This window comes from Ovis aries, chromosome 6, assembly GCF_016772045.2.
Source record: "Ovis aries strain OAR_USU_Benz2616 breed Rambouillet chromosome 6, ARS-UI_Ramb_v3.0, whole genome shotgun sequence".
Taxonomy (NCBI): domain Eukaryota; kingdom Metazoa; phylum Chordata; class Mammalia; order Artiodactyla; family Bovidae; genus Ovis; species Ovis aries.
The window spans coordinates 14,470,900-14,485,621 of NC_056059.1; positions in this window are offsets into that span (position 1 = coordinate 14,470,900).

The window sequence follows — 14,722 nt, forward strand, 5'->3', positions numbered from 1 at the left end:
ATATTTCTCAAAGTGCTAAAGACTTAAAAAGTTGGAAAAGCAAGCATGTTGAAAACAAACAAAAAGCAAGAAAACATTTAAATAAAATTTTAATGACATTAGAATACTGCATTATTTAGTACAGCAAGAAGCCTGTGAAAATAAATACATGATATAGACTCAATTGTTCAACTCAATAAGAAATAACCAAAATGTTAGTGGTGGTTATATTTAGCAGTATGATTATAAATTGTTTTTTTTTCTATGAAATTGTCTTTGTTTTATGCATGGAGTACAAAATTACATTTGCAGTCAGAAAATAAGCTTTTATTTTAAAAAGAGAAGAAGCAAATGTGGCCACTGATGTAGACTAATTCTAGATTGTGAGGCAGAGAAACAAAGAGTTGAGGAAATTTGAGAAGAACTGAAGTGTTTGAAGCAAGAATTCAGAAGTATTATAAAAAGATGTACATACTTGTGGGGCAAGAAAGAGGAGAAGATAGCTTATATTTGTAGCCAGAAGTATTATAAAAAGATGTACATACTTGTGGGGCAAGAAAGAGGAGAAGATAGCTTATATTTGCAGCTGTGTTTTTCTGAATTTAAAGACTGCTCCTGGGAGCACAATTTAAATGGAGAGAAAAGCATGTTTGATTCTAATAAAATAATGGAGTTTATAAAGTCTGTCTTCCAATTGAGTCAATATCTTTTTTTGTTTTCATTTGTTTGTTTGTCCTTAAGCTATATACCACACACGTGGGCACTAGATGGTCAAAAGCCCATGAGAGAACTTAACAGCCAAGGAAAATACAAAACCCTAATCACAGTATAATTAATAAGAGTCTTAAAATATACAAGAAGGTGAGCAATTTCAACAAGTATTGGATTTTTCTAATCTACCTTCTTTTGGAAATTTGTAGAATTATTAGGAAAAACTTCTTGCCTTTGCTTTGCCAGTGCCTTGACAAGTGTCTAATAGTCAAAACTATCACGGCTTCATATTTCTTCCCACACCAAAGTCTCCTTTACATGATTCATTTATAAGCATTAACATTTAAGTAACCTATCAAATGTCTAAACCAGACCTTACCAAGAATAATGTCAGTTAATAATGCTCTTTGTCTTAAATCAGATTAATTTGCATCATCAGTTGGGAGGGGAGTTACCTTGAAGAAACTAAAGCTTTCTCATCTTGACTGTGTTTTGGCCTAAAGCTAATGAGTCACACAGAGCAAGCAATTCTCTCAGCCCCCTTTCCTTTCTTTGTTCACAGGAAGTCAGTGAAGTTTCTGGATTCCTTTTGAAGGGAATTATCAATGTCATTCCAACGATGGATGTACAGGGATCAGTGTTTGGGGGCTGACATAAAATAACTATCGCTATTATCTGTTCCACAGGCTCCTTCTGACTCTTATCTTAGGGGGAATGTTTTAAATCTTTTTTGTTCTGCCCACATTGTTTTAACGAATGTTTAATCAGCATTCCTGTCTTCTACTAAGTATGGGACCTTGTGAAATTTCCTTAATCTTTGTAAAATAAAAGACTTAGACTATATTTATTCATTCATTCATTTAATCTTCCCACACACTTTTAGTTAGTTCTAAGTATGTGTCAGCCATTTGTTGAGAGTTGAGGATATAATTCTGAATAAAATAACTTTCTATCTTCATGGAGTTTGGGGTTCAGTAGTGTATGATTTACAAATCTTTATATTCCACCATTTATGATTCTATTAGCTCTTCTCTAATTAAGTTAGAGTGTGTCAAGGAGGACTTGAAAGGGTAGACAAGACACCTACTGGAATTCGCCATGGATGTCATCTCTTCCTGTCAGTCCTTTAATAGCTCCAAAAATTACAAAAGCAAGATCTAGCCAAAAGGGAGCTCTGTCTGCCTCCAGGGGTCAGTCTCTCCTTGAAAATCCTTCCCCGAATTGCCTAAAGCCACTTCTAAGGATCGCAGGCTCTCAGGTAGGAAGAAGCCTTCAAGAATTTTACTTGCATAGAGAAACCAGTCCCAAGTTTTCCTTCAAACGTGAACTGAATCTCAAGCAAGTCTTTCCCTTTGATTGAAATAGAGGGGCTTGTGAGGGTGTGTGTGATTTGTACGTTTACATGCACTTTCATATGTCTTTGAAACCTAGACAAAGATTTTTGCCTTAGGCCACTAAGGGAGTGAATATCACAAAAGGGATTAGCATGCTGTACTTCATAGCATCACATCTTGTATTGGGGTATTAGATCATACTTTTAATTCAAATAACTTCACATACGTCCAATTCAAGACAGAATCACGAAGGCACATGACTGAAAAGAGAAAAAAGATTGGCTTTACTTTGAAATGAATCTTCTAGCATGGTTTACTTGGAAGACAAATAATCTTCTGAGTGCTTGTACATCCAGAAGCACTAACATTCTAGCCCTACTAAGAGGCCGCTTCATAACCACAGGTGTGTGCCATTTAAGATCCGCCTGCTGTCTAGCATCCCTCCCCACCTTCTTCATTCTACCTTGTCCGGAAAACTCATTTAGCAATTAACAAAATGAAAGCATTCTCCTTCTGGAATTTTGACTTTCAAGGTGGGAATTTAATTTGCAAAACTGCCTGCAACTAATTAAAATGAGTAGTCACTGTTGGTTTGAAATGGATTATCTCCGAGAAAATCACACTTCAAGTTGTCAAAAGAGGGTTTATATCCTGATTTTGAAAAAGCATCTCCCTCCATTGTAAATGCTTTCTCTGTTCAGCTGACTGATGTTCATTCAAATGGAATCTGAAAAAAAGCCAAACTGAAGATGATTGATACTCCAAGGTTAGTTTTATACATAGATGCTTTACATCACAGTATTTTTGAAAGGATTCTTCCTTTTTCCATTGTCTTCTCATTTCTTTCACTTCTGACCACCATTTCTATTGTGTAATATACAACCAAAGAACTGATATTTTAGATTTAGTGAATAAATTTAAAATGCTTTCGAGCTCATCAGCTATGTACTTGTATTGCACATTTTCACTATGACTCTTCACAGTTAATTTCATGATAGTAATCTGAGAACAATTGTGTCATAATTGGAGGAGGTATAGCTATAATTCTGCCAACTTTCAGACAGAGTTCTGTATGTGCCTGAATCTCAGAACATTTTAAGGCAAATTAATTTTTACAAGTTTAATAAAAAATTTAGATTTCATTTCACATAAAAACTTGCATGGACTTATTTTCTTCCATTGATCAACTTGAATTAGTTTGGTTAGTCTAAATATAATAGATCTACTAACATTTATCATCTTTAGTTAGAGTATTGATAATAGAAAATGTTTACCTATGTATGTGCTCATGCCTTTTTCTATACCCAATACTCAGATCTTTCTTTTTAAATAAGTCGATTAACTATTATATGAACTAAAAGATCAAGAAATAGTAAGGATTAAAGGAATTGATGTTTTAAATGTAAGTATCATTAAGTTACTGCTCATTATGTGTAGTGGTAATGCAAACAAAAAGTTGTTTTCATGAATCTGAGTAAGGATAAATAATATTAAACAAATTTTAGCAATATAAGAAAACGAACAAAGACAGGATATTATATTTTGATGCCTTACTCTCAGTAAGTTCAGAAAGAATTTTCTAATTAAATTCCTTCATTAGGAATAATAGTATTCACACTATATGAACAAATGTATTGACTTGACTTAAGTTTTGAATTTCTGAAGAGATTTGAATGCTTGGAAATATAGGAAAGAGCTACTACTGCTTAATTTTCTTAAATTATTGGAAACCGAATTTGTAATCACAAATAACCAGTGATATTAAACAAAACTGTAATATAATGATGTTTAGAAATATCACTCTGAAGTGAACGTGAAATATATATTTTTATACATTTGCTTGCATACATTTGTTTTGTTACATTTCGGTGGTTTAGAGCTGATGAGGAATTATCTTTAAGAAAGATATCCAGAACTTAGAAATAGTACTAACAACATTCTGGAAACATTTACTATGACTAATCTGCCTAGATCATGCCACAACATGTATATAGTTTAAAAGAAAAACAAAGTGCATCATACAGGAATATGCCTGAAATCGAATATTGTGCTAAAAGAAAGAACATTCGGAGAGAATGGGTGATTATAAACTGCAGAGCAGTAACAGGTATTGAAGAAATAAGAAATCTATTAGGAAGATATGTAAAGCGCAAATCCATTTTGAACACACAGAAATGGGCCTGTACATCAATACTTAAATTTTGTTTTCTGGCAATGTGTTGCTCCCATAAATAACATTGATAGTTGACTTAGCTAATTTATGGGTTAACCTAGGTCATTCTCATTAATTTACCAAAAGCTTTAAAGCCATTAGCAGCACTTCCCTTTGATCATTTTTTAAGTTTGCCCCAGGACTCTTTTCTATAACTGTTAGTTTACCTCTCCCATTTTTTATGATATAATCTTCAATCTTTCAGTCACGTTGTGTGTTCTTTAGGTGTTGATCTGTGCCCCACTAAATCACTTCAGTTTTCCTTAATGGGTCAGGATTAAGAGTCTCTAACTTGAACACACATTTAGGTGCTTTTTCATGTACATTCCCTATTGCCTTCTATGCCAAGGGCAATGCGGAGCAAATGTCAGCCTTGAAAATTCATAATTTTTGTATCTTTGGAAATAATTTTTAGAAAAAGTGGGGGGAAATGACAATTGCTTGGAGGCATAACCCATAAGAAACAGCAAAATACTCACATCTGCTTCATAAATATATATATATATATATATATATATATATATATATATATATATATCTCCCACAGATTTTGCTATCAATTAGAGAAAGTTTGGCTTAATTTTCTTGTCAAAGCTATACAAAAAAATAAGAAGATTTGCAACTTGGAATGTGTTCCTGACTCAAAGCAGGGCAGACTCCAAAATCAGGGATTTCACGAGCAACACAGAACATGAGCTAGCATTGCAAAGGGGTAAATTATACTTACTTCATACATGCTCTACCTGATGACATCTATTTTACTTGCTGAATCTCAGCCCATAAAAAATGACAAATTCAACACAAAGTCTTCAATCTGACACTGAGACATACACCATAATCTTTCAGCAATGTCTGTAACCATAACCATGGATCAAACAGTCATAAAGGTGCAATAATCATATGAAATAAACATGGATGTTTGAGTCAAGAGATCTGTGTTCAAATTTCAGTTCTTCCACTCTTTCTCTGTTCATCTATAAATAAGGACAATGGTATCTTTTCTTTGTGTTGAACTGAGATCACTAGAAATAATACATGTTGTTCCTAGTACAATTCCTAGTATTCAGGGAATATGCACTCAAAATTTATTTCCATAACTGCTTCTACTATGACCAAGAACTCCAACTTTGGGCTAAAAGGAAAGTTTAAAAAAGCAAATGGAAATATCTTTTAATATGTCTGTTGTTATAGGTCATTGGCATCCTGAAGGCTGTATTTAAAGACACAGATAAAGAGGTCATAACTGTATCTGGTGCTCTTGCATAGATCTTCTTCTTGTCATGGCTAAGGACCATGGCTTCACCTAAGCTAGGTTACATAGTGGAATTATGACAGGGAAGCCCTCATTGTGAATACACACAGCTTTTTAAAAAAATATTGTGTACTACTTCATTTTTGAAAGATCTTTGTTTTAACAGTAAATACACACACACAAAATATTCCACTAGTAGTCTCCTAAAAAAGTACCTATTGTTTTCCTTTCCTCTCTTCTCATGCATGGGTTGGCAGTGTTTGTTTTTTGTTTTTGTTTTTTTTCTAGCTATTGATTTCCCTCTTGGAGTAAAATAGAATATTCTAAAAGATTTAGGACAACCTAGAGTCTTAGGTAATTTTAGATTTCACTGAGACTCATACCAAATGATTCAGTTCAGTTCAGTTCAGTTGCTCAGTTGTGTCTGACTCTTTGGGACCCCATGAATCGCAGCATGCCAGGCCTCCCTGTCCATCACCAACACCCAGAGTTCACTCAGACTCACGTCCATTGAGTCAGTGATGCCATCCAACCATCTCATCCTGGGTCGTCCCCTTCTCCTCCTGTTCCCAATCCCTCCCAGCATCAGAGTCTTTTCCAATGAGTCAACTCTTCGCATGAGGTGGCCAAAGTACTGGAGTTTCAGCTTCAGCATCATTCCTCCCAAAGAAATCCCAGGGCTGATCTCCTTCAGAATGGACTGGTTGGATCTCCTTGCAGTCCAAGGGACTCTCAAGAGTCTTCTCCAACACAGTTCAAAGGCATCAATTCTTCAGCGCTCAGCCTTCTTCACAGTCCAACTCTCACATCCATACATGACCACTGGAAAAACCATAGCCTTGACTAGGCGGACCTTAGTCGGCAAAGTAATGTCTCTGCTTTTGAATATGCTATCTAGGTTGGTCATAACTTTTCTTCCAAGGAGTAAGCATCTTTTAGTTTCATGGCTGCAGTCATCATCTGCAGTGATTTTGGAGCCCCCCAAAAATAAAGGCTGACACTGTTTCCACTGTTTCTCCATCTATTTCCCATGAAGTGCTGGGACCGAATGCCATGATCTTTGTTTTCTGAGTGTTGAGCTTTAAGCCAACTTTTTCACTCTCCACTTTCACTTTCATCAAGAGGCTTTTTAGTTCCTCTTCACTTTCTGCCATAAGGGTGGTGTCATCAAATGATTAGTGTATCTTCAAATGCTTCAAGTTTTTAGAATTAGCCTGGGAAGGAGGATTGTCCCTTTATTAACTGTTGACTAAAGGATATCATGGAGACTTCTACTTTCTTAATTTGAAACCTAAGATCCTTTCAGCCTGATACATGACAGAACTAAGAGTTAAAGACACTCTATGAAGAGCCTGAATCTATAACTCTGAGTGCCTCAATCACCCCTCAACTTATGTTTTCCTGTTACATATTTCAGAGTTGGGGAAGTGGTTCAGTTCAGTTCAGTTCAGTCGCTCAGTCTTGTCTGTTTTGTGACTCCATGGACTGCAACATGCCAGGCCTCCCTGTCCATCACTAACTCCCGGAGCTAGCTCAAACTCTTGTCCATTGAGTCGGTGATGCCATCCAACCACCTCATCCTCTGTCATCCCCTTCTCCTGCCCTCAATCTTTCCCCAGCATCAAGGTCTTTTCAAATGAATTAGCTCTTCACATCAGGTGGCCAAAGTATTGGAGTTTCAGCTTCAACATCAGTCCTTCCAGTGAACACCCAGGACTGATCTCCTTTAGGATGGACTGGTTGGATCTCCTTGCAGTCCAAGGGACTCTCAAGAGTCTTCTTCAACACCACAGTTCAAAAGCATCAATTCTTTGGCGCTCAGCTTTCTTTATAGTCCAGCTCTCACATCCATATATGACTACTGTAAAAACCATAGCCTTGACTAGACAGACCTTTGTTGACAAAGTAATGTCTCTGCCTTCTTATACTTCAAATTGAATTCTGAGTGTATTATGGTGATCAGATCTTCATCTTCTCTGGCTTACAAACTCTCTTTGGTAGCAAATAACGGTATCTGAGGTCTATACAAGTCTTTAATGCAAAAAGTCTAACATAATAAACAATAAATAGACCTGCAAAGAGGGAAGACCATATGATCAATGGTCAGAAGAAAATCAAATACAAGGAGCTGATTCACATGGCCTATATAATCAGGTTAGAGAGGGTAAATGGGGTAAATAAAGGAAAAACTAGGTGAAAGCATGAAAACTTTCAATAAAGAATCAAGGTGTATGAAAATAAAAACTATAAACTGGAATACTTGAACTGAAAATGACAAGATCTAGAATAAAAACTCAGGATTGTAATTTGATTAAAACTCATAATTTAAAAAATATCAGACAGAGAAGAAAACAGACTAGTGAATTATAATAGGAAGAACTATGCTGGAGAGTGATTTTATCTTACTTAGAAGTTCATTAGCTAACCTTTCAAGGATGCTGGCAGAAGACAGGAGATCTTTGAGTATAAAACAAAGAACTTTATTGCTCACAGCCCAACATACAGCATGAACTTCATTTTGTACCAGTTCCAGATGCTTTACAAGTCCACAGAGTAATGCGGGAGGTTGCCCATGTGGATACCTATACAATGCCACATTGTTTGTCAGGAGATAAACACTGATCTAGAGCATTCACCGCTTTGATAGCAAGCAGCAGTATCCTTGATCTTTGTCCAGAAGTAGATGCTACCTCAGTTCTCAAGACTGCTCATTGAGAACACAACCCTAGAAACTGTCACAGACAAAATATTGTCAGGCCCTTATATTCTTGGGCCAAGAACAAGCAGGGTTGCTCAGAGCCCATGGTGGAAATGTGGAAATGCAGAAGAGAATGAAGCACCAGCAAGGGTAAATAAATAGTGTGGGTAAATAAAACTGAATATAATATCAACAAAACAATACTTGTAATAGTTTATTCTAAAATATAAGTAGAGCTAAAATACATAACAAAAATGTAAAAGATGCAAAGGAGAGAGAACACTTTAACGATTCTAAGACAAACATTTGTTTTGTCAGAAAATGGGAGAATACTTTCTATTTTTCTGTTGTTAAGAAAGCATGGTATAATCTCTAGGGTAAATGCTAAAAAATATATTAATTTTTTTCTCTTTCTTTTTATTTTTTTTCACATATATTATTTTTATTTATATCTTTTTTTAAATTTTAAAATCTTTAATTCTTACATGCGTAAGGAGACTTCGAAAATATAGAGCAAAGTTACATATAGTCCCACTATATATTGCAATTCTAAAAGAACATATTATTAACAGATCACCAGAAGCCATTGAAAATTTGATTGGTTTGTTCCAGAGCACTGTAAACTCTAACATACAGATATACATTAGAAAAGTAAGGAATGGGTCACCAGTTAGAAAAAAGTCTCAGCATAAAATAAATGGTACAGCTATTGTGTAATTATTATTAATAGAATCGGAAGAATGAGTGTCTGATGCAGGACAAGGAATTACAAAGAAATTACAGGACAGGCTTGAGCAATACCTTGTCAATAGGAAATTATATATGATCCCATGTATAAAATATAGTATAAGAAGAAATTAAAAATATACTGTTTATTTTTATAATTATTGTCAATGAAGACTAAAATACAGTTAAGCAAGCTATGGAACACAGGAGAAAAAGCAGGTACAATGTGGTCAAGTAACTTGACTTGACTTTGTAATCACAGAATCAAAAGACTGACTGGCACCTTAAAAATGACTTAAGTCCCAAAGTTAACCCTCGGGGTAGCCATCTGGTCTCTGTTTAGAATCTCCAGTGCCAGAAAGCATCGTGCCTGAGAGATCTAATGTTATTTTCTGACATAAAATTTCAAAATAATTTCTTATTTTCCCTCCCTGAAACTCTCTTCTGGTACTATTTAGAGTGCACACACCTACTTATAGGAGGTAGAAAGTCTTTCCACATGATTCAGGACATAACCTTCCATCCACCATCATCCTGTCGTCTTTCCTATCAGTTCAGTATGCATTATGCCTCCACCAGAACTTTATAATATTTTACTGTAGTGTTCTGTTTACATTATGTTTCTGTAGGTGGGGTTTAAGTTTGTTGAAGACCAGAACTGTGTCTGCATCCATGCTGTTTGCTGTGTACCCCTCGTAGTTGACACTGATATGGTACATAGTAGATCCTCAGTGCAAGGTTTGCTCAGTAGGTGCATTTTGAAGCCTTTCGTAGCCAACCAGATGGCAGAGAAATCAGTTTGGGTGCAATCAAAACAGAGAAACCACACACAATTGACTAAGAAAGTTTAATATTAAAAAGGAACAAAATTGAGTCATTTGTAGAGACATAGATGGACCTAGAGTCTTTCATACAGAGTGAAGTGAGTCAGAAAGAGAACAAAACTATTGTATATTAATGCACGCACATGGGATCTGGAAAAATGGTACAGATGAAGCTACTTGTGGGTAGGAATAGAGACAGAGACATAGGGAACGGATGTGTGGCCACAGGAGGGGAAGGTGGTAGGATGAATTGGGAGACTGGAACTGGCTTATGTGCACTGCCATGCGTGAAGCAGGGAGTAGGAACCTTCTGTGTAGCGCAGGAAGCTCAGCTTGATGCACTGTGACGACCTGAATGGATGGAATGAGATGTGGGGAGGGGAAGGAGGCTCAAGAGGGAAAGGATATATATATATATACATATAGCTGATTCACTTTTTTGTACAGCCGAAACTAATGCAACATTATAAAGCAACTCTTCTCCAATAAAAGCTATTAATTATAACAGGGGATTGGAGCAACAAGGGGCTGATATATAATGGCTGAAGACAGCTTGAAAGACTATAGAAGTATGACAGTTACAAGGAGCAGTCACTACCATTAAGGCTGAGATAGCATCCCCAAGGGAGATGACCGGACTCTTCTTCAGGGCTTCAGTCCAAATCATGCTGACGAGAGCATGGCCATGCCCACTGATGACAGGGAAATCATTATGACATCATGCTGGCAGAACTTGCAAGAAATCCACTCTCTGGGGTGCTGGGGAAAGCTATTGCTCTCATCGCTTCTTTAGAGCGATGAGAATAGTCTTTAGAGATTATTCCTGTATGCCTTCTGGTTGGGATGTCAATCAACAAGTAGTTACCAAGATTAGCGAAACTCTATAGAATTTCCACCACAGCACATAAGAGAATATTTTAGAAGGAGAACACAGTTCCCCATAGGTCAACATCTAGCTGCTCCTGTGCTTTTCAGCCACAGCCCAGGTGGTGCAGTGGTAAAGAAACTGCCTTCCAATGCAGGAGACACAGGAGATGTGGGTTTGATCCCTGCATTGGGAAGCTCACCTGGAGTAGGAAGTGGCAACTCACTCCAGTATTCTTGCCTGGATAATTCTAGGGACCGGGCTACAGTCCATGGAGTCTCAGAGGGTCAGACACATTTGAGTGACTAAGCATGCACATGTTGCCTAGCAGGATATGTCTGCCATCCTAATATATGTCCTCACTTCAGGATTAGTGACAAGTCATCACCTACTTGCTAAAACATCCTGCGTGTTCTTCTGTACCTCTCCTGGGAGTTTGGCTCTATCTTCTGTGAGGCAATCTACCTATGAGTAACCACAAACTGGTCCAAGGATGCAGAATGTTTTCTTTGTCTCTCTTCTCTCTATCTTGTTCCTGTCAACAAAATAAAATTGGTATTTGTTTTAATTCTCTCCAACTTTATGTTTTCTTCTGAAGAAGATTTTTTTTCTGGTCTAGGTAGAAAAATAGAGCACACCCAATATGAAATATAAAAACATTTGCCTAGTCTTCTAAATCACTTGTTTGGGAAGAAGGTTTTAAATATTTTGTTTCACGTGAAATAAAAATAAATATTTTTATTTGTGTGAAATGCTTCATTTTAGGCAGTTTTGTACTTGCATATATTTTCATCTACATGCTATACAAATTCTAAAAATGAAATATGTGGTCTTGCAAAGAACTTTCTCACAGGGAGAAAGCTGATTTTGGCTGTGAACCTCCTTCATGGACTTTCAGGGAATTTAGATAGGTTTCTTAAGCAGACACTGCCCTTCAGATTTAGCAAGTTAGTCCAAAAGGAGATTAATCTCCATAGATATTCATTTTGAATGCAGTTTTTAGGTACCTTAGATAATCTCAGCCCGTCACTTTGTATCTTTAAAATGTCCAATTATCTTGATAATTGGCAAAATGAAACACTAAATCCTCACTACTGATGAAAGACAAGCAACCAATTAAAGTATTGGATATGGTGTAGAACAGGCTTATTTTGCTTTGCCAGTTCCTGTACCTCTTTGTGTTGTTTCAAACACGGGCTTAATTTGTCAAATGTTTTGTACCTTTACACTGATAGCAGGAATATATGTATATATATCTCTTGGTTTTGTTACTCACCAAAAATTTCAAATTATGTCTTGCAGAGGTGAATTTTTTAAAATAAATGTTATATCTGAGGTGTGAAAGTTTACCAATTACATGATAGCACTCTTACAAGCTTGTTGCAACTTAAAAAAAAATTTGGTGTATTATTAAGTGAACCTTCTAATTCCAAAGGGAATTTTTTTCTTTTTGGTCAACAATCAGACTCCTACTATTCTGAGAACAGCTGCTGTGAAACTGTTGAAAAGTCTTCAGCTAGTTAAGATTATATATACATAAAATAGCTGTGTCATTCAAGTCTTTCCATTTATAATTTATATGCTTTGAGCCTCAACCAATGCCCTGCTCTCAGCTAGTCCCTGAGGATAATATTTAGTTTGACTCAGAGTAGCCTAACACACTTATTGTCAGGTATATGTTTTGCTAATCAAATTTGCACTTCTAATCTAGAGGACTCAAGGGATAAATTTCTTACCCTCTATTTTACTTAGCTTACAACCCCATGGGCAAGAACAATTTCCATTATCTGAATTTTGTTCATGATTAAGCTACAGCAGGAAGAGTAAAGAGCAGAAAAGAAAATATTCTTTTGCAAATGCATTATTATATACAGAATTAGGTTTAAAATATGACCTTTAATAAATGGTCATATTATGATGGATATTGCTCATGGCAACCACACACATTGTAAAAATTATTTACCTTACAGTTTTAAGTATCTTGAATGTATTATTTTCTGTTTTTAGCCATTATTAAAATGAATGCATTTCCTCCTACTTTGTGCATTTGCCTATTAATCACATAGATTTATTTCCTGATTTGAGAAAAATTATTAAATTCTGTAAGATCTGATTGATCTATTTTAACTAAACTTGTTTTGAGTTCTAGTGTTCAAACTGACATGGTCACAATCTAAAACTATTCTGAAACAACACCTAAGGCATTATTGAGTATTTTTCTGGCAGGCACAAATTTCCTGCCTTCTGAGTTCTCAAACAACAATTCAAAGATAAAGTCCACATAAATCTGTTCCCTTTCCCAATGATAAAATTAAATTCTTATAAGAATCTGCCTGTATCCAAAATGTATACACCTAACAACTGATTTTTCCCTTTATATTTACTTGTTCAATGCCTTTAAACATAACTATATATTTAATGTATACAAATACATTAATAATTGTACAGTCTTGATTTTTATTCTAATTATTTGTCTTAGATAATTTGTTTTAATTTTGCTTTCATAGACATGCTATAATAGCTCTTACAGTGGTTTTTCTTTGATAATTTTAAATAATTTTCTTATTTTGACATTTCTCCCTTCTTTTTTCTTTCTCTGCTGTGTTTTAAGTATTCTGAAAGTAGAACACTTCTGGGGTCCTCAGCAAATTCTAATGCCTCTGCTTAGATGTTCACTTCAGCTGTTACATTGCACTTTTTTGCTCTAGGACAGATAATTTTTCTTTGATGACACTAAATAAGATTCACTCAGACAACTTAGTTTATTTTTTCAGCTGTTCTTTCATAATAATTTCAATAAAAACTGTGAAATGATTCCAGTCCAGGGACGAGCCGAACCCAAGGACAATGGTGTACCAAAAATGCTTTTGTCTGATTTCTCAGATGGGTGCTATCACCGAGAAGGGCTTTCATTACAGCCAGAATGATGATGATAAAGCTGGAGCACTGTGGCTGTGAACTCCCTTTGGATAATGCTTCGTGACATATGGAAAATGTTTCCTGACTTAGGAAAACTAATATCAGAACAGAATTTACTAAAAGACTCGGGTCACTGGGGTGAAGGAAGCATTAACACAACCCTTAAGTATACTCTTTAGATCAGAAATCTCCTACAAAAGAAAGAAGTATAAATTTTGCCTTTTCTGAGTTTTAAGAAATTATAGGTAAGATATACAGTCATATACCTAATAGTTAATGGACAAAGTTAAATAAATAATTCTACTTTCTTGAGAAACAAGTACTTGCCCTTAAAATGATAACAAATTGAATACTCTATACTGATATTTTTATGGAAGTATTATAAATCTCATTTTTATAGATGAAGAGTTTCAAGTAGATTATTTCATTAGGTTAAAAAAGTGGAACAAGATTGAGCAACCAAGCACAAATATCACTAAAATGAGGCTTATTAACAAGACATCAGCTGCTGCTGCTGCTGCTGCTGCTAAGTCTCTTCAGTCGTGTCCGACTCTGCGCGACCCCAGAGACGGCAGCCCACCAGGCTCCTCTGTCCACAGGATTCTCCAGGCAAGAATATTGGAATGGGTTGCCATTTCCTTCTCCCAGACATCAGCTAGTAACTCATTTAAAATTCTTGGGACCCTAGCTCAGAAATTCGAAGTCGCTGCCATTAGATAGTTATAGTGCCTTATTTAGTGCCAAAAACTATTCCTCCAGCCAGGAAATTTGACATATTGGTAGGTAAAACTAAATTCAGACTTACTTTCTATATTTGCAAATGCAGGCCTCATCAATGAGTTAACTGGCTATCATCAGTGTGTTTAACACAGCTCATGCAGACTTTTCTCCAAATGATTAAAAAATCCAAGATGACTTCACAATGGCAATTCAAAAACTGGCTTATCTACAAGGTTGCCTGACTGAGGGCAGCTTCAAACCTCTAAACCCCTTGCAAGCATCATGCCTTTTTTGTTGTTTTTCTTTCTACTTTACTCTTCTGATTAATTCTAATTTGTTGTTTAGTAGCTCAGTCATATCCAACTCTTTTGCGACCCCATGTAGCCCACCAGGCTCCTCTGTCCATGGGATCTCCCAGGCATGAACATTAGAGTGGGTTGCCGTTTCTTTCTCCAGAGATCTTCCTGAACCAGGGATTGAAC